Source organism: Crocodylus siamensis, chromosome 2 (assembly GCF_052110815.1).
Source record: "Crocodylus siamensis isolate JL-2025a chromosome 2, ASM5211081v1, whole genome shotgun sequence".
Classification (NCBI taxonomy): domain Eukaryota; kingdom Metazoa; phylum Chordata; order Crocodylia; family Crocodylidae; genus Crocodylus; species Crocodylus siamensis.
The window spans coordinates 143,507,763-143,530,742 of NC_143396.1; the positions used below are offsets into that span (position 1 = coordinate 143,507,763).

Sequence of the window (22,980 nt, forward strand, 5' to 3'; positions counted from 1 at the left end):
ATGATGGAGGACTCTTTAACATTGCAAGGTTTGGAGCTAAAACACAGGTAAAGGTGATCATCATAAAGGGCCTGTTGTTTTCAGATGATAAAGGGCCCTTGTGGATGACTGTGTTGATTCCCTACAACGTCTCAGTACCAACTTCTTCGACTCATGCAAAATCTTTGGGCTAGCAATAAGCTTGAAGAAGACTGTTATCATGTACCAAGACTCTTCAGAACCTGTTTCAGATATCATCTGAGATGGTACTTCTCTTGATATTGTTGACCAGTTTTTCTACCTTGGCTTTACTGCTACCAGGAATGTAGCTCTTGATGTTGAGCTTGCTAGTAGAATTGGCAAAGCAGCCAGGAACTTTGATCTTTTGCAAGACAGAACCTTGAACAGTAACAAACTGTCAACTAAAGTGAAAATCTGTATTTATGAGGCATGTGTTTTATCCACACTTCTATATATGGCTCAGAAATATGGACAACCAAATATACCAAATGACTAAATAGTTTTCATATTAGATGCCTGAATAAAATTCTTTGAATAAGATGGCAAGACAAGGTGACAAGTGTCGAAGTGTTAAATCGTATGTCATTCATGGGAATGTTGATTGGTAAGAAAAGACTCAGGTAGCTTGGTCGTGTCAAGTGAATGCTGGATCACAGGATCCTGAAGAATGTGCTGTACTTTGAAGCCCAGGAATGGTCTAACAAGAGAGACAGACCACTGTGCAGATTTCAGGATAATTGTAAAGAAGACTCAGCATCTTTTGGTATCTCTGTAGATGACTGATTGGTAAAGGACTGCAGAATGCTGCTCTTGTTGGTGGAGTTAGCTTGCAGATGGAGTGAGACGCTGCAAGGCGGACTGGATCATGTTTTATGATGACCAATCTGCTGCTTGGATTCAGAGCATTTCTAGGGTATTGGTGTGCCCTACCTGTGGGTGGGACTGTCACTCATGCATTGGACTTAGCAGCCATAAAAGAACTCCTCGGCACATACACCACGCTCTGTAAAAACGACAGTGCCAATTGAGTCTGCATTAAACAGACTGTCACAGAAGGTGACCATAAGGACTTATCAGAACTTTTAAAGTTATTGATCTTTTTATTCTTTTTTCTTGCTCTCCCTTCCTCCATCTCTTCCATTATTGCTGATTTCCCTTCCCTCTTTTCTTTCTCCTTGTGGCATAAGAGCGTGCTTATGTAGCTCCTATGTAAGCAGATCTGCTCCTCTCTGTAACTGGTATTTTGCTGTGTAACTATAGGAAATGGGGATTCATCTCTTAACAGTGAGTTCTACTATGGCCTTTAGCCAATTCATTTAGCACCTTTGTGTTAGCTACTTGCTCTGGAAAAATTCAGGTAATACCTACATAACAATGGTTGTATCTGCATTAAATGCTTTAAAAGTGCATGGAAGTTGAAAAACTAGGCATACATATTGAATAGACCTGATAAAGGTACAACATGTACATTAATCTCAGTTCTTTGAGATGATAAATTTAGTCCTGTCTTTTTTTAAAGTTGCCTAATTTTCTATTATATGTTGGTACCTACTTAATTCCTGGAAAGCAAAGCCATTTTCCTGGCTTTGTCCCTAAACAAACAGCCCATTTCACAGGCATTTCACAGAGGCCCCACCCCTTGGCACTGATAGGTGCAGAGGCCCCATTCCTCAGCACTGATTAATGGAGAGGGTCCTGGAGTAGGAGGGACAAGGGGGAAACTCCCATCTTGACTGCTGGTTACCCTTTGTCTGGCCCCACCCCTCAGCACTGATTGGAGAGGAGGTAGGAGGGGCAGATGCTATCTTGTCTGCTGCCCCCTTCATGCTGCCCCTCCGGCTGGTGCTTTCTTCTCCTAGGTGGGTTGCAAGGCTGCCCAAGAGGAGAGGAAGACTTAATAAAAAACTCTTTTTTTTCCCCGTAGATTCTCCGGGCAGCTCTGGATTTCTTAGTTTCTGTAAAATCTGTGAAACTGCAATTTTAGGTAGGTCCCTAATTATAAAATGCTGTTTTCAGTTGCTTGTAATTTTACTAGATTTTAATTGTTCAGGTTGAAATTTCCTACATTGAATGTCTGTCTTAGTCTGAATGTTTTTGGTGCTTCAGCTGAAATGATTAAGCTGTTTCCAAGGACAAGCTTTGAAAAATTATATTAACTTATTTTTCCGGCTCTCATCCATGGAGAGGCTTTTGTGCTTTCTTGCTCTGTATCACACATTTGAATAACTTGTAGCCATGCGTTATTGTATGCACTGTATCTCCATATGCCAAAGGACATTACATTATGTTTCCAGCAGAGGATCACAGAAGCCACAGCTCCATGTTATCTGGAGTGTAGGACTAGCAGAGAAGCAGTTAACTTATTTTCTGAAAGAAAATATGAGGGTTATTGGCAATGGCAATGGCAAGATAGAAATCATAGGCTCTTGGACAGCTTCTTTACTTGAGAATGTGTAAAGGCACAACAAAACTTTTTTGCCAAAACATATTAATGCAACCACATTGTCATCAGGAAGATTACTCTGGTCTAGAACAGGCTTTTGAGGGAATGGAAAAAGACACTCTCTTGCATGGTCTGGAGCATGGAAAACCTAGGTTCCTGTGCCTGCTCTATTGGATTTAGCATGATCTAGTGTGAAGACCCACAAAAAATAATTCTGACCAACCCTTATTCAGAGCAAAGGGTGTCACTTATTTGTGAATAACATACCAAATAGACAATTCTATTCAGTTTTATTTTGAAAGGTAACCTCTAGCATCCAATATTTATACAGAATTTGTCACTCAAGGATGACACTGGGTGTTCCAATTTGCTGGGCTGGCATGCTAAAGCACAGAGGTTAAAATATTTGGCACGTGGTAAAGCGTTGCAGAGGAGGTTGAAAAACTAAGGACTCTTCACTTTGCATCATAAAACAGCAACAAACAATAACAGCTATGCCCTTATGCGTAGGGTACCATTTTCTGTTGCTTCCTGAAAAAAATAAAGAACAGAAAAACTCACGTTTCACAGCTTTCTTGTTCACACCAGAAGATGAAGATATCATTGTCTTTATACAAGGGTGGCACTGGCATCAGGTAAACTGAAAATAGAACAATTGCTCACAGATGTAAAAGTCTTGAACTACACCATTTCAGCATTCGTATAACTGAGATGCATGAAAAATCAGCCTTTCCCATTAGGGTTCTTTATCCATGTACTTAATTTAGTACATACATAAAACTATGCTGTCAGAGGTATGTTTTCCTTTGACTGCCTGTTCTTACTTGCAAAAATAAGGGTTGCCTGTTTTACTGATGTAGTATTATGGGGTGATATGATAAACTCAGCCCCCACCGCCTTTTTCCCCCCCTTTAGCTCTGAATTTTAATTTTGCAACTTGAGCACATCTGGTGTTTAAACAATAAAATACGCACATTTCACATGCATGGTTTTCACTTAATGTTATGGTTTTTGAAAATGCTGGGTTCATAGGATGCTAGATATGACGAACAACAAAGATTTATTACGTTATCCCAACTATCTCCCTACCCATCATTTACTTTGTATCACGGTAGTTCCTGGAGACATCAAATGCACTTGATGCCCCAGTGGGCTGAGTTTTGTACATTAGCCCTCAGATCTGAAGAGGTAGCAGGAGTGTTCTTTCGAACATTTTTTTTTTCTTGTGGTTTTTTTTTTTTGTCTTTAAGACTAGTTAAAGTTAAAAAAAACACAAAAAAACAGGGATTTAACCATACCTTTTGGGAGACTGATGCATGCCAAGTAATAGAATAATCTCAAGAAGCATTCCTAACACTTCCTAAATTGTTTGTCTCTTTACCAACACTCAGTTAAAGCCCTACCTTTTCATCCACCCTGTTAAGTTAGTTTCTTAGTAGTTTAGCATGTGTACAATCTTATCAGGTACCCTTCTTGGTCATCACTGCCAATCCATCCTCCTAAATACGTTATTACTTTTCTCTGAACTCCTTCTGGACTATCAACATTTCTTGTTCAGAGTTGTACAAGAATTGAATGCAATGGGCAAACTGACCTATGTTGTTTTTCCCATATCAAATTGCAGTGCAGATTCTTGTATAATTTGTTGTCCATTATCACTGCTGGGTGTGTTTTCTTCATTACTGCTTTCAAGATTTCTTATGACTTTCCAGAGAGTGGACAGAATTTTTCAAATAGTCACTTTTTCCTCTCTGCCTATGATTTTTTTTTTCCTCTCAGTTTTTTGTAATATTTCTCTATCTGTATTATTATTATTATTATTATTATTGTTTGCAACTCTTTCCAGTCTGTAATTCCACTAACATTTTAAATTAACTCTTAAAATTAGTTTTGTTTTTATATAATAACTAATGCCAAACACTACACTACTATTGGACATTGCTGCTTCACGTGATGCATTATCACTTATTTCTCTTTGGCATGTCTGGTAAGATTTATTTTTACAGAGCAGTGATGGCTATTAATTGTTGATTTGTTATTCTCTTGCTCTCTCTTTTAATTTGGCTCTTCTATGCCAGTGGAACACAGGCCTCATTGGGTGAAATATACTGTCTGATAAGCCTGGCCTGTATTTGTGGGGGACGGGACTTGTTAAATGTTTTTCTCTATTTTTTCTTTTTTTTTAAGGGTAGTAATTACTTTAATTGTTTTTCTTTAATTATTCATTATGGTAATCTTCATCTCATCTTCTCCCCCTCCTCCTCCCCCCAAGCTTAGTCAGTAGCTATAAGAATGTCATAGAATCATTTCAATCAGTACTTGATAGTTTTTGGGAGGTTACATTCAGGAGAAAGGCAGGCATATAGTATCTTTCAGAATTTGTGAGGTGATGAACCAGAACAACTCCTACCCAACACCGTTTTACCATTTGTGTGAGACTCAGATAGGTATGTTGTTTGTGAGTGAAATGACAGACAAACTAGTCTCATGCAGATATGTAACCTTTGTACCATCGCATGTTGTCTTGTGTGAAGAAAGAAAAAATACACTATCTTGATACAAATGAATATACTCTGTAGACATATATGCACATTATAGTCTCCATTTGGGGTACTGAGCACACCTTGTTAATTAGCCACTTCAAAGATGAATGAAAGTTAGGGCCTTGTCTTTTATGATGTGTTTTATTTAGAATGTAGTAAGCAGCTGGTGCTGTTGGAACATCTTCTGAGCAGCCACATTGATAATGTTTCCTATGATCTCTAACACGATCTCAGCCCCAGAACCACACTGGTGTCTTGGACTGGCTCCCTGTGGCTCCAAGCTGGGAATATGTTGGTTTCATCCTTTGGACATCAGGGTAGCCATTTCAGGACTCTGGTGTAGTCATGGGACTGGGACCACAGATTGCTTGTTTTATCTCTGTGTGCAGTGGTTGACTGATAACAGAACGTGTACTTACTGACATCTATAGCTACTGCTTGTGCAAAAAGTTCTAAATTTTCTCAGCTAGGATAGCACTTTTGTTTTACTTCAAGTGAGCATGTTCAAACAGTTAACACATGTTAAGTGCAACATGTGATGAGGCTCCTAGGGAACCTATATATGTGCAAAGAGGCTGCTCCAACAAGCTGTGATTACAGGACATCAAAGCAGCCTCAACTGATTGATTAATTACCATGCTTCAGCAGACTCTAGTGTCACACATTGGCATCCCTGCATTGAAAAGTGGCAGCAGGAGCGCTTTAACTAAAGCTCATTCAACCTTTAGTTAAAGTGCCTTTGACCCCATTTTTCAGTGTGGGGATGCTGATGCATAAGATGCTTTGGGCACTTTAATAGAGTGGCTGTTGGAGCTGCTCTAATGTTAAAGCACCCCCCTGTTCCCTCCACATACACCCAGAGAATATGTATAAACACCCCCTAAAGCAGAGGCAGGCAATTATTTCAGGCAGATGGCTGCTTACTGAGTTTTGGCAAGCCATCAAAGGCTGCATGCCAGGCAGACAGGGGAAGATAAATATTAATTTTCTAAATTTTTTTTTTTAGGGGCCCCATGGGCTGAATAGAATGGCCTGGCAGGCTGCATTTTGCCCACCTCTGCCCTAAAGTCTAACCTCTCCCACTTGCACTCTTTTAGGACTCTTCCCAGCAAATCAATTTAGATATAAAAAGTTTGTACTTTAATGACTTGCAGCAAATTAGCACTAATGGGCCTGGCAAAAGACTTTTTGCCTTTGGGAGAAGGTGAGGGCCTGCTGCATTAAGGCAGCACTATTTAGTGGACTGTTTTTTTGTATTGGCACTGCTTGTGCTTCATTTATCTTGTAAGTGCATAGAGCAACCTCATTCTCATTATGGCCATGAACTTTTCATGGGGACTAAATTATTATTATTATTTATTATTTTTTATATATATTTTTAATGAGTGCTAAAGTTACCCCTCTGAGAGCAGCTGCTTGGTGTCTCTAGAAAGATTGGTGTAGCTTTGTGGCTAATCTTAACTGAGTAATACGAATGCTGTTCAGCAGCCCCTTTCAAATTACTGCTATTGAAGACTTGTCTCTCTTTAGGATGGCTCACAATCTACTGGCTTTGAAGCTCTGAGGTTGCAGGGCTGGCCTGGAAAGGGTTTGTCAGACTAGGCCATAGTCAATCCAATGCATAGAACTGCCATTGTTCAGGAGAAAAGGGTACTTCAGTGTGCTGCTGTGACTCAGAATATGACAACAAGAATCCCATCGCAGAGTCAGTCAGTCAGTCTTTTTATTTCCATTTTAGATTTGACTGGCTTTCTAGTAGAACAGGATTTAAAATGCATACAAAGTAGAAAACATCTCCTGAAAGATACTGTACTGTGTGCTTTCTAGATGCAGATATGAATAAGTGCAGATTAATTAAATAAATACATCTCAAAAACAATTGATTCTTATTGAGTGCTCCCAAAAGAAAGTTTGATTTTTGGAGAGGATTCAAGGGTTGACATTTCTGGGGCTTTTTTCCCCCCTCGTGGCTGTTGTGTATATCATGAATCTGAATTAAATTTGATGTCCCTCAGTACATGGTGCTGTAAAACTAGTATAATACTCCCCTATTTCATGAGGTTTAATTAAGGACCATGACATGAAACATTTTGTGACTTGAGTAAATGTGGCTGGATAAGTGCTATTTATGACTAATAATAATAGCCCTGATTCAGGAAACCATGTAAGGGTATGCTCAGCTCTTAAATATGCATTTGTATTCTGTTGAAGGGTTATGTTCCTTCCCTCGAATAGTAAGCCATTTCTAATTCTACCAGTTGTATATGTTTGATAGCTCTCAATGTCCTTTTCAAAGGTAAGCAGTCATTGTCATCTCCTTTTTATAAGATGTGGGGGGAGGAGAGGTGGGGCAGATGACCTACATACAGCTTGGTTTTCAGTGCCTGGCCCTTCTGTTTCCCACCTGCAAATGGTTTTATAAGGCAGAGTACTTTGAGATGGGCCAAGCTTTCCTTGTATTCACTTCTTGTTTACTCCCTATAAATCCTTATAACTGGTAAGGAGAATTTTTCAGTTTCTCTTGTACACTGAATAGGAGATTGCTGCTCTATAGCTTGAACATTAACATGTACAGTGTTCAAAATGCGGCACTTGAGGATTAATTAAGAATTAAATTTGTGAGGTTTCTTTAAAGAACTGATGGTAGTCTTTGAGTGGAAAATGTGGTTTTTGAAGTAGACCTGTGTAACAGAACAAGCACAGAAGTTATTGGCAGTATGATACATTGCTGTTCCCTAACGACATTCTTGGTTTTATAGCCACTAAGATGTTCTGAGATACTTTGGTTAATCATGTAACAGGTAACAGATAACAGAAAGTTCTTTTTCATAAAAAAGAGCTGTTTTTCTTCATAAGCTTCATAGCTAACATGCCAGAGATGTAACTGAATGAACAATGTTGCTGTAGTTCAAAGAGTGAAGAATATAAAATTTCATTCTTCTGTTTAAAATCTGGACAGTCAGAGTTGATCAGTTGGAGTGAGTGATAGCCAACAAGACATGAGATGAGATGAGATTTTTGGAGACTTATGCATTAAAGTTAAAAACCTGTCCACTCAAACACATTGGAAGAACAATTTCAGGAAACAAACATTTCTAAAAATTGTGAAAGTAGTTTTGTGTGTTGAATGAAAGCACTTGACTCTCTTCTTCTTCTTCAGAAGCTTCTGTATTTTCATCCTACTTTTGTGTTGATTTGCTATTAGTGTCTGTTCAGATGTACTGATGCATTAACTGTAGGCTGCTGGAGCAGGTCCCTGGGGGCTGCAGGAATGGCAAAAGCATCTCTGCCCAAAAGCTGTGCTCTGGGAGTGAGGTGCAATAGGGTATGTTTGGGGTGTGTGTACACATGGGTGCCTCTCTCTCTCACCCTTGTCGGCAGAAGGTCTTGGTAGGGATGTGTACCACTGACAGGCTGTTTGCATACTATTGGTGGTACACACACCACAGATTGGGAACAACTGAGTTAGAGAAACCCATCTGCTGCTCCACTGTTACTACTTTTGTACATTTGTTTTTCTTAGGGCCTTCTTGTGCATTAATTTTAGGTGGCTCCTGGAGCTCATAACCCCTTGATTGTTGAAACATTAACACCTGAAACTAGTTTTAAGCACACTTTGGGCAGCTTAAAGTTGCATCACTCCAGGGCAGGTATATCTCTGATCCGTATTACGCAGCTTGCATTCTATTAATGTGTGGCCACTCCCCTTAGATGAGCCACGCAAGTTGCAGTCCACCAGCATCCCAGGATGCAGTGTCCTCTCCCCCACCCTCCTGTTCTGTATGGCTAAACTTTCCATTCCCCAAAGTCTACTGGCCAGGAAGCTGTTCTGGTAGCAAGCCAACCCCCGCTCCTGTCTCTGAGAGTGATCTTCCCACCCCCAGGGTTGCAAACTTGCACAAACATCCCACAAAGCACACACTAGCTAGTCAGGTCTCAGGGCATAGTTGGGTCTGGGAACAGAGTCTGAGAGGGTAGGGGGGAACAAGGCAGGCAGCTGGATCAGGTCCCCAAGAGCTGGGGCTTCCTTCCTGGGACAGTAGCTCCCACAAGTGCCTTTTCTCACCACTCCCACCTCCCAGCCACCCCAGGAATCATGACTGGGACCTGTCTACATGTCAACCCCAATTTATTAAAACATGAGACCTTTAATTTACTTCCTCTTTAAAAAAAATTAAAAATAAACTTTTTAAAAATTTTATCCTTCCATGGTTGACTTCCCTCATTGCATCTCCCATTTCATTACTCACTGCCAACCCCTCTTTCACACCCACTCACCTAAAGTAGGGATAGAAGCCTGTCCTGGTTTACCAGCCCTGTAGTGGCAAATTACAGCTATGCAAGTGGGGCTTAGTTTTTAGCTTTAAGGTGTGATTGTTCCAAAATTGAGCTAGCACTAACACAGATCAACATTTGAGCAGCTCAAACTGCAATGTGTAACTAGGCTCCTGGGTATTGCACCTAGAAGCCTAAATTAGGTGGCCCTTTATACACATCCACGTGCACTGACAAATGGCATTCTAGGACCCAATACAATTTGAAGCTTGCACTTCACGTCAGTTAGTTCAGCTGGTCAATAATGTTGTTATATTGCAAAACCTATTCTGAAACTCCAACTATTAGAAGTCAGCTGAATGCCTTCATTTTGCATGTTTTATTGAAGTGCACAGCACTATCTTTCTTCATTGGAGGTGAATTCCTATAGAAAACAAAAGATGAGTTGTACATTGGGATGCTCTGTGAGTTTGCATGTTATGAATGGTCTGTGCAATACCATCCTCATTGCTGTGGATTTTCAGCTCCTTCCAGAAATTCATTAAGGGATGTGAATCTGGGGATCATTCTTTCTTGCACTGTCTGCCTTGGGGTGAACTATTTAGGAAGGGGATTGGGTTTTTTATATCTCTGCATAAAAGACACTGTGGACTAACCTGTTAGTATAGAGAAGGTCAAAGCAGTGTGCACTTGCAATAAATAGCAGTGATGCTTATGTTCAGTCATCTCAGTCTACATTAAAAATAACAAAATATACTGTGAAATGTCTCAAAAGAAAAGCTTGGGGTGTTTGTATTCTGTGTTTATGAGCTTCTTGGCCTCAGTACCCTTTAATTGATTGAGAGTATGTTTTCAAATTTCTCATTCTTTTGGCTTAGGTTGAGCAAATTAGCAGGGGAATCATCTTTATATATCATTTTCAAGCCACAAGAATAATACAATCCTGTGTGTAAAGAGCAGGGAGAGTGGTGGAATAGAGTATGCATGGTGTATCCAGACTATTCTGCCCCCTGCTCATCTCTCTCTACAGTGTTTGGAGGCCTTAAGAAGTCCTAATTTGGAGACTGTGGCTCCTGTTTAATACCCACTGATGGTCTTGTCCTGCATGAATTTGAGTCCTCTTTTGAACCTGGTTAAATTGTCAGCCTTTACAACATCTCATGGCAATGAGTTCTACAAGTTAATTATACACTGTGAAAGAACTTTATTTTGTTAATTTTATCCCTGCTTCCTAATAATTTCCTTTGGTTTAGTATTGTGAGAGAGATAGTAAATAGTAAATCTCTATTTACATTTCTCCTCTATCTCCTCCAGTTGTCTGTTTTGTAAGCTGAAAAGTCCTAACCTTATTCTCTTATTACAGAAGTCTTTCTGTGCTCTTGATCATCCTTATTGCCTTTTTCTATACCTTACTGCTACTATAGCCTTTGGAGGTGGGAGCATAAAATCATATCTCAAACAGCTGTATTTCCATTACCAGATAGTGGGAACATCTACACTTGCAATAATGTAAATTCAAGCACATTACTGCACCAGGCCTGCACCACACTTGAGGCCAAATTGGAAGCAAATTGAGCCCAACAGGAGCAGCTTAGTTCAGGGCTGTTCTACTCTGCTCTGCACCTCTGCAGCAGACAGGGGGAGCTCCAGGCTCTGGCCACAACTGCCTAGGTGCCAGACCAGGGACAGCCTCAGGCTGATGGGGAGTGTGTGGGGGAGGGGGAGGGCAGTTCTGGGTTGGCAGAGGATGCTGTTCTGGGAGCCTGTGACCAGCATGCCATGGATGCTCTTGGCCCTCCCTGTGGCGGTGGTAGTCAGGGCACCATATCAACAAGATGTTCACTGCCTACCTCCTCCTCTACCCCTTGCAGTAGGTGGCCTGTGGATGCCAGGCCCACAGTACAACCCCAAGAACTTGCACATTTTATAGATAGTTTGCAATAAACCCCCAAATTTTTTTTTATTTCCCTCCACAATGCAAAAACAGACCCTCACATCCCCTCCCTAATCCCAACATGCACTACCAATAAAGGACCTGCATCCTGTGAGACTACATAAAGTGTAATTCTGTGAACTCCTCTTAGGGGGGAAACAGCAGGGTAGAGGCATCTATGACAGATCTAAGGGAGAGGTGCCCAGCACCTCAGCTTCTGCTGACACTGCCTCAGGTGTGTATGCTGACATCTACATGCTCATGTGCTGCACAATCCATCATGCAGCCCTCATGTCCTGCCCAGACACCAAAAAGCTGAACTTGCTTGGCGAGGGTGTGGCTCGTGGCACCCTAGTGGGTGAGTCTGTACTCCATCCTCACCCCATGAGCCACTGGGGACCTCAGCTGGTGGCTTCTCCATGGAGCTATCGCCATGGGCATGTATATGGTGAGCTTCATGGACACCCCAGTCTCCTGCCCCTTGTGCGCCAGGGTCTCCCTCTACCCACAGATGACCCTTGAGTGCACCAGGCTGCAGCCCCTCTACCTCCAGAACCTTCTCCTGAGGTTCTGGTTAAATTTACCTCTCACCTTTTTGTTTTTGGTCACCCCATCCACAGCCCCACCAAGTCCCAGGATCTCCTGGTAAACCTCCTCCTGGCCCTGGCCAAGTGGGCCCTGTACTTAACCAGGAAGCAGGCTCTGGCCAGGAAAGTTCCTGGAGACTGTGGGGCCACTTTCCTGTCACTTGTCTGTGCATGTTTCTGGACAGCACCAGTGAGTGGTGTCCACTAGCTCCTTGGATGCCTTTGGCTGCAGCCCGGGGGGCTGTGTTCAGTGTCCCCCTCAGGCACACTTATGTTCACGTTTTGACCCTTTGACCCACACAACACTCCAAATCTGTTTTTTTCATTGGCTGTCCCAAGAATTCATTAGTTTCACACCAGGTTACTAGTTAGCTAGGTGGGCCTTAGGGCCCATGGTATGAGTGTTACAAATAGATGGGTGTGGATGCTGTGACAAGCCCAGTGGGCGTGGGGCTGGCCCGAGGGTGAGAGTGAGGGAACAGGCTAGACAGCACTTCTTCTATGGGGCTGGGGTTAGCAGGTCCCATGTTAGGAGATGGCTCAGCTGTGGCCAGCTCCTGCTGGCCCTGCTGCCACGCAGCCCCTGAGTGGTGGGCTATGGTTCAGGCAATGGGCTAAGCCCCTGGGGGACAAAGGTCAGGAGCAGAGGCAGTGGCCTATGGTTGCTGCAGATGGTGCTTCCTATGTCCATGGTGGGGGAGGGGGAGGGAGGACAGGGAAGGGCCGCATACTCCCTTCCTTCCATCCACACCCATGAAGGGCTCCTGGCTTCAGGCATACAAGCCAGGGGCAGGTAGGTGAACTGGTGCAGGCACAGGTGCTGTGGCATCCCCTCCACTGCCCCAGCCTGTGCAGGGTTCACCAGGCAAGTTTGTCAGGGGCTTCTGGTGGTTGGACTCCATGCCCAGCATGGTCTGGCTGGCCAAGGCATCCTGGGGCACTGAGGCACAGTGCCTGGCCACCTGGGCAGTGGCTGCCTGCAGTGAGGAGCTGGAGCTGGCATGCACAGCGGCTATCCTCTACCTGTCCTCCTCATCAGTGGGCCCTTGTTAAGGTAGGCATTGATCCAAGCTGCTGGGTGAGGCTGAGGGCAGGGGGTGCACCAGGACCTGGCACTGGAGCCTCGAGGGGCCCTCCCCCGCTAAGCCCTCCTGCTTGCCAAGCCCTGATGCAGACTCTGGCAGCCCACCTATACTGCTGAATGTATGGAGTGTCTTGCCAGGGTCCATGGGACCCAGGACACAGTCCAGCTCACTCAGGAAGAACACGTTCCTATGCGCAGGTGCAGTCCACCTGTTGTGGTCCTTCTGTAGCCTGTAGGGTCAGGTGAACTTTCAGGATCTCAGTATTGCACTGTTAGACAGGAGGATGTGACACAATTGCACACATACAAACACACGAATCAATTAGGTACTCACTTACTCTCTCACTACCAGCTCAGGCACATGCATACCTATCACCAATTCAAGCACATACACTATACACCCCAAAAGTTAGACACAGATCACCAATTCATATATCATGCCATATATACATACACACCAGTTAACACGCATACAACCCATCTACACACACGGGTAAATTCCTAACTTGGATGGTACTGTGTGTATGTGTGTGCTTGGGGTACCTGGGATGTTTGGGGGAAGGTTCAGGTGAGGAGAAAGTTGAAGTGTAGGGAGTGAAAGTTGCCAGAAGGTAGACTGGGGCTGGAAACTGAGGCAGACATCTGAGAAATTGGAGGAGGGGCAGATAAGTTGTGGCAAGGAGTAGACAGCCAGGGAGGAAACTGAGGCAGAAACCTGGTTGTTCAGGGGAAAAGGAAAAGGCAGAGGGGATAAGACAGTGGCAAAGAAACTGGGGGTTTGGAGGTAGAGAGGAGCTCAGGACAGGTGTTGGAGGTGGCAGTGAGCCAGAAGCAGGAGAGGGAGAAATGAGACTGAAGTTAGAAGGGCAAGGAGCAGAGATTGGAGGAGGGCCAAACCATAGCAAAGCAAAACCCAACTTAAGGGTCCAAATAACAGTTTTATTACACAGACAACACACTACACAGCCCCATAAAGTTGTTGGTACACACTCTCTCTCAATGGCAGCAGGAGAAAGAGACTCAGTGGAAGGGTTGGAGTCCAGGTAGGGAAGAGAAGCAGATTCCAAGTCCTTGGTTGAATAGGGGGTGGAGGGTGATGGCTACCTATCCAGGCTGGAAAGGGGTCCTTGTCCAGTAGGTGTTGTCCAGAGCGGGGTTGCCGGCAGGGCCTCTGTGTGGGTAGGTGGTGTGGCATGGTGCTGGTCCAGATGGAGAGGGCATCCCACTGGGTCCATCTTCACTGCTCCTTTTTATAGGGGCAGACCTTGTGTGACCCTAGTGACAGGAGGCATGCCCAGGCAAGGGTCAGCCCCTGGCATGCTGAGCATGTGTGCTCCATGCAGGGATATGCAGTTTCGGGTGTCTGTAATGGTGGGGTACAATGGTAGAATTCCTGGTTCTTCAGGGTCTTTTGTCTTTCAAATGCTGAGTTCTTGTCTCTGTTCCTGGGTGAGGTCCCTGTTTCCTGGATGAATCAATGCGAGGTGATTTTCCAGTTCTTACAGGCCATTCAGTAGAGGCCTGCTACCATTGTATTTCAATCATTCCCAATCACTCTCATTCATCTGGGAACCAACTTACATGGGAGGGGTATGTGACTCATACAGTTGCGACACAGGGGATGCCCAGGCAGAGGACACAAGATGGACACTTGACATACAAAATGGAAACTTGACATTACTTTGGTTCAACTATAAACACAGGTCTAAACCATACGATATCCATATGAAACAATGAAAATGATAATAATACAATATACAACAGTAAGAATCAATACAGACCTAATAATAATACAATATAAAACAGTGGATATCCAAAACCAAAACCTTGCTACCAAAATAAAAATGTTAAAGCTTATCCTAAGTCTGAGCTAGCTTATGTTTGTCTATAGGGAATAGAGAGGGAGAGAAAGAAAAACCAGAAATAACTGGGGAAGGGAATGCTTGCATTTATTTATTTGTTTATATATATATATAAAAAAAGAAAAACTGGGGTTTTTCTACACTTCACTTGGACCCACTGCACCCTCAGGACCATGGCCTTTATTCAACATTGCTGGTCAGAGCGCTGGTATCCATGCTCTTTCTTGCATCAGTTCAGCTATGCCTGCATAGATGTGGGCATCAGCCCCCATCTCCCAGCTAAATGAACAGTGGACTTCAACATCCCCCACCGCAGATGGGGATGAGGTCCACAATCTCCTCCTGGGTCCAGTTGGGTCCCCAAGGCCTGCATCTTCACTGGCAGAGAACCCAACATGGCAGCAGCTTCCAGGGGCCTTGTGGGGTCAGGTGTGAGTTCTGGGTGGTGCCCTCAGTTGTTATGTGTCTTTTGGCATGGGGTGTGGTACAGGCTTGAGCTGGTTGAAGACTTAAGGGGGATCAGGCCTTGGTTCTGGGTGGTAGTGTCAGGTGGCATGTGCCTGCTGGCCTGGGGAACTGTGCCAGAGAGAAGACTCAGGCTTTTAGGCGTCCTTGGGTCAGAGCCAGGGGCTAGGGGGCTGCAGTACTGGCACATGCACCTAGCTGTGGGGCATGGTACCCGGGGGACACGAAGCAGCTGGAAGATGCCCCAGGAGACAGGCGAGCCGTCCTGGAGCCAGTGTCAGGCAGCTGAAGACCTGCCTGTGCCACATTGACTGGAGAAGCTACCAGTCATATGGCTCAGAACCAAGCAGGAAGCTGGCTCCCTACTGATATGGCTGCCATACTGGGTGTGAACTGCACTGGAAATCACCAATTACGCATGCATTAAGGCCCAGTGCTTTAAAGTACTGTTGGCTAATACCTGTATCTGTCCGTACTAGCAAGCGGTGCTTTAAATCAATCCAATGCACAGTAATTGTTGTGCACATATATACAATGACACTTTACTGTGTATTAGATTAGTCTAATGAGCAGTAAAGCACGCAAGTAGGCACGCCCAGTGAGCACAGATAGACAATTAGTTTTCTTAAATGTTCTACCCTGAATTTGGTTTAATTAAGGCCTGATCCTTTCAGTGCTTGTTTGTCATGGATCACACTGAATTCAGACAGCTTTCCTGACAGACAGAACCTCCATGTTCTTTCATGCCTGCAGGTTTGCAGGACTTGGGTCTAAGTTGGGAGATAGCTTTGTGGAAGGAGATAATTGAGAGAGACTAGCGAGATAAATGTAAGAAGTCTGATGCTGGTTAGACTATTGGTTGATCTTCAGTATGTCAATACTTTCATCTATGAGTTAATTTGGTACAAAACAGTGCATTTTCTTTGATAACATTTAAAATAATACATTGAAGCAACTCATTAAAGAAATGCGTGCACTTGCTTTAATGCATCACTACAGACTTGAAGAGGCTGAGAGGATTTTAAATGAATCTTATGTGTCTGCAAGGCATTAAAGAAACTTTTATTTAAGAGGTCAAAAGGGGCTTCCATACTCATTGTGCAAGAGTTATCTCCTAGGTCACTAGCTGATCATAGACAACCCTTGCCCCCGGTATATTTCTACAGTAGGCATATAACTGAAATTTTGAAGAGAGTTTCTTTAGCTTTATATTTAAATTATTTAGAGTTGCAGAGTCAAAAAAGGAAGAAGGATCAAGAACCAACTTGTGAGAGCTACAGACCCCTTTTTTATTTTGTTTTAGAAAAAAATAAATAAATAAATTCTGATTTCTCCATCTTGACACAGATTCCAAGTCTTCTACAAAGTATGTATTAGAACTCAGTAAAGAAGAATATACATCCCCTATTGCCCATTAAAATGCTAGAGACCAAATCTCAATTTAATTATAATTAGGCTGAAGAAAGCAGAACTTGCAGAAGTCAGCTTGCCCCTGAATAAACAGTTACCCAAATGTAAGTCACCCCAGAACATGGAATTTGTATACTATTTCTTGTAAAGGTTACTTTTTTGTGTTGGCAATAAGGGGGTCTCCTGAAATAAAAATTTTGACACCTGATACAGTGTGTAAGTTGTAGTAATAAATGAATTAGATTTTTTTGTTTCCCTTGAGGATTAAAGACGTTATTCTTCTTTCTCATTTTAGAAAGCTAGATGCAGTAGAATCGAAAGGACTGATGGAAAAGGTATTTAATATATACATTAAAATTGTAAAATTCTGCTAAAGCATAAAAGTTAAATTTAGCTATAAACAAAATTAGAAACTAATAAACAGGTTAACTTCACTGTTCCAACAGCAGAAAATTTGAAACAAGTTACTAAATTAATAATGTAAGGGATTAATAGCAGAATGGATAAAAATCATTATGAATGCACAGAACTCTTTCTCCTATGCCTGAAGAAGGGTGCTTGTCCCCAAAAGCTTGCAAATAAAGCCTTTTGTGAGCAAAAAAAAAAAATTTGGTTGGTCTAATAAAAAATATCACCTCTACCATGAGTTCTGATTCTAGAACTTGTAATATTAACTCTTCTTTTTGTAAGGGTGTTCATTTAGGGAGTTACTGTATATTTAACTTCATTCAGTTGCAAGCTGGCTGATAAAAGATGTATTATTAACACTTATTTTCCTCCTGCTTCCATCATGGTATTTTGAGCACACACTTTGAGGCTGTCATTTCTGATTATACTATGCACCCTAGCCATTTTTCTTTATTTCTAACTCTGTATGCCTGTTCCTACCTTTTGCCCTTCAGTTGGAGCACAAATCCAGAAAGGAGACTGGAAAAATAGAGAATAGTAAACTTTAAAATATTGTACAACCCACTTCAGCCAGACTAAAGATTTTATTATTATTATTTGTGTCATGAGTTGCTTGATTCATAATTTAAAATATTTTCAAAAATAAAATCAAAATATTGCTGGGTCTGGGCAGAACAAAATAAGAGGTCTATAACAAATAGCTGCTGAGACTATACTTCCTATAATTCCTTTTATGTGGTGATCTAGCAAACATAAAGAAGCTTGGCTGAGACTAGCAGTTTACCACAGTCTGTGCCTCCTTTTCTTTAAAAATCTCCTTTCAGGACCAGTGTTTTTTAGCTGAAGAACAGCTCCAATATGAATTGCCCAACCTGAACACTGGAAATGCTTAGTTAATCTATTTGGGGATGTATAGAAAGAATCCTCACTTAGAGTTGGTTATAGTTTCATAGTTTCATAGTTTCTAGGGTCGGAAGGGACCTGAGTAGATCATCTAGTCCGACCCCCCTGCCATGGCAGGAAATAATACTGGGGTCAAACGACCCCAGCAAGATGCTCATCTAACCTCCTCTTATAGACCCCCAGGGTAGGAGCCAGCACCACTTCTCTTGGAAGCTGGTTCCAGATCCTAGCTGCCCTGACCGTGAAGTAGCGCTTCTTGATATCTAGCCTAAACCTGCCCTCTGCCAGCTTGTGACTGTTATTCCTGGTCACTCCTGGCAGTGCACAGGGGAATAGTGACTTAAAATCCTCTCAGCCTCTTTAAGTCTGTAGTGGTGCATTAAAGCAAGTGCACTCATTTCTTTAATGAGTTGCTTCAATGTATTATTTTGAATGTTATCAAAGAAAATGCACTGTTTTGTACCAAATTAACTTATAGATGAAAGTATTGACATACTGAAGATCAACCAACAGTCTAACCAGCATCAGACTTCTGTAGCAAAGATGAGCCTCTGTCTCTGCTAACGTGTCCCTGCTTGCCCGCCGGGTCTCCACTGATGTATCCAACTCCCACTTTCCGTGATACACGCCCCGAACTCGCCTGCCACGACTTTGAAGATGATCCTCTGGTTCAGATGGACTGTCTGACGCGTGCACGTCCAGAAGTGAGACCGGGTATCCCTCGGCGGTCCAGTGAGGGCTCCTCCACCCCTACACCCTCGCCTGAGCCTCCGCAGCAGGGGTTCCTTCCCTGCCCCCCTCTTTGCGTGGGTCCACGAGAACCTCGCAGAGCTTAGCAGAGGGGGATCAAAAATCTGTTGCCGCCTTAAGCGGTTGTTTGAGTCCTGCCCTTCCTTGAGCCGGGCCCTATTCTACTTCTCAGTAGCCTTGCTCCACGGACGTCTTCAGTACGTCCTGCCGAGCATGCCCCGTGGCCCCGGCCCCAGGGACTTCGCTGGCCGCCCAGCTGCCCCTTGCGACCTGCCCGGGCTTGCCTGCCTGCGCTCTTCATGGCGCCTGTCGCTCCCGTGCGCCGTGGTCGCTCTGCCTCCTCGCTGGGTCACTGCCTCCGTCACGGGACCCTCTGCGGTTCTCTGCCGCTGCCCCCAGAATGTACGTGTCCTGCTTTGGGCGGTGCGCTTCCACCCCTCCGCGTCCTTGCTGGCCTCCACTGCCCGCTGCGGTACTTCCGCCCTTGCTTCCAGCTCTGGCACGGCCTTTGAGCCGGGCGCTGCTGCCGTGCACCTGTGGGCGGTAAGTGATTGCTTCTGCTTTTGGCTCTGCGCCTGGGGAGCTCTTGGGAAGGGAGCTGCCCGGCCAGCCTCACGGGTTCCTGGCCTGCCGGCTCCCGCACAACTTCTTACATTTATCTCACTAGTCTCTCTCAATTATCTCCTTCCACAAAGCTATCTCCCAACTAAGACCCAAGTCCTGCAAACCTGCACGCATGAAAGAACATTACCCAGGAATGCAGTCTGAATTCACAGACCCCTTTTTTATTTGGTTGTAAAAAAAAATAAATAAAGCTCCCCTGAGGACTGGACAGAAGGTGGGGGAACCAAGGCCAGCAGCGCTGGCCTCAGCTCCCCCACCCCGGTCCCTGCAAGAGGCAGAATAACGGCACTCCATCCCAGCCCCCTCTCTGCACTGTCATTTTTGATGAGCAGTTTGCTAGTATAGTATAATGCTGGAGGTGAACAGTACTGTGCTATGGCACTTTGATTCATTTAGGTTCTGTACATAGTTACTTGTACTGTACACACAACCCCAAATTAGAACATTGTTTCTGTGCTTCTCAGTTCTCCAAACTTTGGGAAACCAAGTTGTTTAAAGTGAGATCCTGGGTTCAAAGTTCTTGTGAAATTAAACCTCAAACCACCAAGGTTTGTGATATCAAATGCACACCCCTGGATATTGCCTGTCTCAGTGTGAAAGAAAAAGTGGTCAAAGTCTGATCCTTTGATGCTTTAGATACAGAAACCTGTGGAACTGGAACCCAGACACTTGGGTGTTCAATATCAGATTGATGTAGAACTCAAAATAATCTATACAGCAGAAGAGAATAAACAAGTGAATGTACCAAAGTCATGATGATTTCTTGATCTTCCCTAGTAGGGAAGGAGTTGGACAAGAATCAGTGATAAACAGGGAGGAGGGAGGCATTCTCTCTTGCATCATCTGAAATATTTTGGAAAAGAAAAAGGCATGCTGAATGGAAATGACAATTTGCTTTCCCGTGGGTGTGCTGAGACTCCACAGTACAAATCATTAGTTAAATAAAAAGCAGACTGTGTAATGTAAGAAGGCTATATTTGACTGCATCTTGCCATTTTGTTCCTATAATTATTTTATGTCTTTAATGAGAGCTCTGTCAGTCAAGGCAGGGAGAACTGATATTTATCTGCAACTTTGCCAGTAGTGTGCATCTTATAGGAAAGGATGCTGAAAGAGCAACACTGTTTAAACATGCTGACATTCTTTTTGGTTTCATGTTTGTCTCCAGACTGAGGCCTCAGTCGGCCAAGGTTGCTTGCTGCTTGTCTGCTGGCTTTTCTGTATCATGTTCATCTTTTAAAGAAGTAACTGGTAGCTGCTGATGCTATGTTTAATCAGCCAGTTGGAACTCTGCCTTACTTACTCCTCTTCTATCAGAAATTCAAATGGTGTACCTGAATTGTATCTTGAGTAGCCTATCCTGCCATAGGTCTCTGTAAACTGATGACAGCAATAGGAGAAAGTGTGATATACATGTTCAGCTGCAACAGGCAGAGATGAACTATATTCACAGAATGGTGGCCTATACTCATAGTGTCTTGACTGACCACAAGATGAACATAAGCCACCCATGTGATGCCATGGCCAGCAAAGCAAACCAAATATGGGCATGCATCCACCGATGCATCTCAAGCAAAACCAGGAACGTCATCCTCCCACACTACTCGGCTTTAGCGAGGCCGCAGCTGAAGTATTACATCCAGTTTTGGGCCCCCCACTTCAGGACGGACATGGATAAGTTTGAGAGATTCCAGAGGAGAGCCACCCATATGATCAAAGGCCAAGAGAGCAAGCCATACAAGGGGAGGCTGAAGGGCATGGGACTCTTCAGCCTGGAGAAGAGAAGGCTCAGGGTGACTTGGTGGTATCCTATATAAGGGGGGGTACATCAAGACCTAGGAGAACCAGTTGTTCACCAGGGCTCCCCAAGGGATAGCAAGGCCTAATGGCCACAAACTTCTGGAAGGACAGTTTTTAGACTGGTCATAAGGAAAAACTTCTTTACAGTCACAGTGTCCAGGGTCTAGAATAGACTATCTCTGGAGATTTTGTAAGCACCTACTCTGCATTCATTCAAAAGGCGTTTGGATGTTCAGCTTCCTGGGATCATTTGACCCCAGCAGACTTCATGCCTATGGCAGGGGGCTGGTCCCTTCCAGCCCCAAATGTCTATGAATAAGGATCCTTGACTTTGGTTTTACAGTGTACGGAGAGAAGCTAGCTGCAGAGTTTTGGATCCAGATGGGAGATACCTGAAAGTTTAGGGGAGTTAATCTCTGGCAAGGTGACCAGTGGGTGCACACATGGAAAGTCTTCTCACAGTTTCTTGAGCTGTGATGCCCAGCCTTTTGGGCCCCCAGGCCAGAAGAGCACTGGCAGGTTGCATTGCATTGCAAGCCCAGTCTGCTCTGTGGGCCTTCATGGGGTGGTTTGGTTGGGGCCCAATCCCTCTGTGTGGGGCTTGGAAACTTGGTGGTTGGGGGGTACAGTGGCAGTGCTGCTCCCCACTGCCAAGTTTCCTGACCCATGCAGAGCCCTATGGGCTGAATGATGATATAGCTCCATGGGCCAGGGTTGAGCACCCCTGGGCCAGAGAGCCTTGGATGTTTCATAGACTGTACCCTTGGTATTTTTATCCTAAAATGTTAGTTGAATAATTAATTTGTTTCTCTCTTTCTGTAGTGCAAACTAGAATACATGCTAAGATTCCTTTCTATTGGTTGGTGTTTGCAAGAATTAAAGCTTGTCACAATGTCCTTCTTGTTCCTGAATCACTAACTGAGCTGACAGAATCTTTGCTTTTCCTGAAATCTCATGCAGGAAGAAAAGTGAAATCTTTGTAGATATTCCTGTTGCAACAACCTCCTTCATTGCTACAGTATTTTTAATTTCAATTTTTTGCTTCTCCCCTCCAAACAAGTCAAAAAATAAATACTATCAATTTAGTCATCACCTTTTTAATTTTGCAAGTCTGCTAGTTAAAAAGGCAGGGCTTTGAACTCTGCATATTGCCAGCTTGAAGGAATTTACCTTATTATAATGCCCAAGAAATCATATAAACACAGAGGACAAATATATAAATGTGCATTAATCCTATAAAATAAAGGCAAAATATGGTTCACATTAGCATTGCTTTGAAATGCTGGCATGACACAGGTCCTGATGCAGAGAAGAGTTGAGTTTCATCGAACAACCTTGGTCTTTTGTGGCCTCCTTCAATGTGATAGAAGCAGCAGCAACCCATACAAGCTTTCTAAACAGAATAAAAAAATTACATTTCTTGGTAAACATGAACATGTTTTAGGGTCGGGCCCCGGGAGAGGTTGCATGCCTACAGTGCAGTATTGAATTTAAGAAGAACTCAGAATATTTAGGAAATTGAAGAAAGTAGTCAGTTCTTTAACGAGTCAATCATTACATTCTGCTACTATTTTATTTCTACTTTAACACCATCATGAGTCTCCTGAAGAGGAGTTAGTGCTGTGTGTGTGTTTTGTGTAACGATATGCTCACACACATACTGTACTGTGTATGCATATCATATTGGATCCGAAAGAGAAGTTTTAAGCCTAGTGTTTTTTCATATAGATTAGCAGATGTTGAAATATTGCTGTGACACTATGGTGTCAGTGCCCCAAATGCTGGTCACCGAGGTACTGCTGTGAGAACATTCAAGAGACTTCAGCATGCTGCTTCAGGCAGTCTTCAGGTTGGGGATAGTCAAATAGCTGATAATTTTGGTACTTTTTTGTG

At 43.5% G+C, this 22,980-nt stretch overlaps 1 protein-coding gene across 5 annotated transcripts in view; it reads left to right on the top strand.

Moving 5' to 3' along the window:
- The window catches only part of ARHGAP24 (Rho GTPase activating protein 24), a 413,576-nt gene that overhangs the window by 20,779 nt on the left and 369,817 nt on the right, over positions 1 to 22,980 (top strand). The window contains exon 2 of one of the 5 annotated variants that reach the window (XM_090037006.1): positions 1,925 to 1,984. The exons of 3 other annotated variants lie outside the window; for them this stretch is intronic. The gene's annotated coding sequence lies outside the window, so the exon portion shown is untranslated. Of the gene's footprint in view, positions 1 to 1,924; positions 1,985 to 16,918; positions 16,938 to 22,980 lie in introns of those variants that run through there. One more of the 5 variants, XM_090037007.1, reaches the window with a different exon arrangement.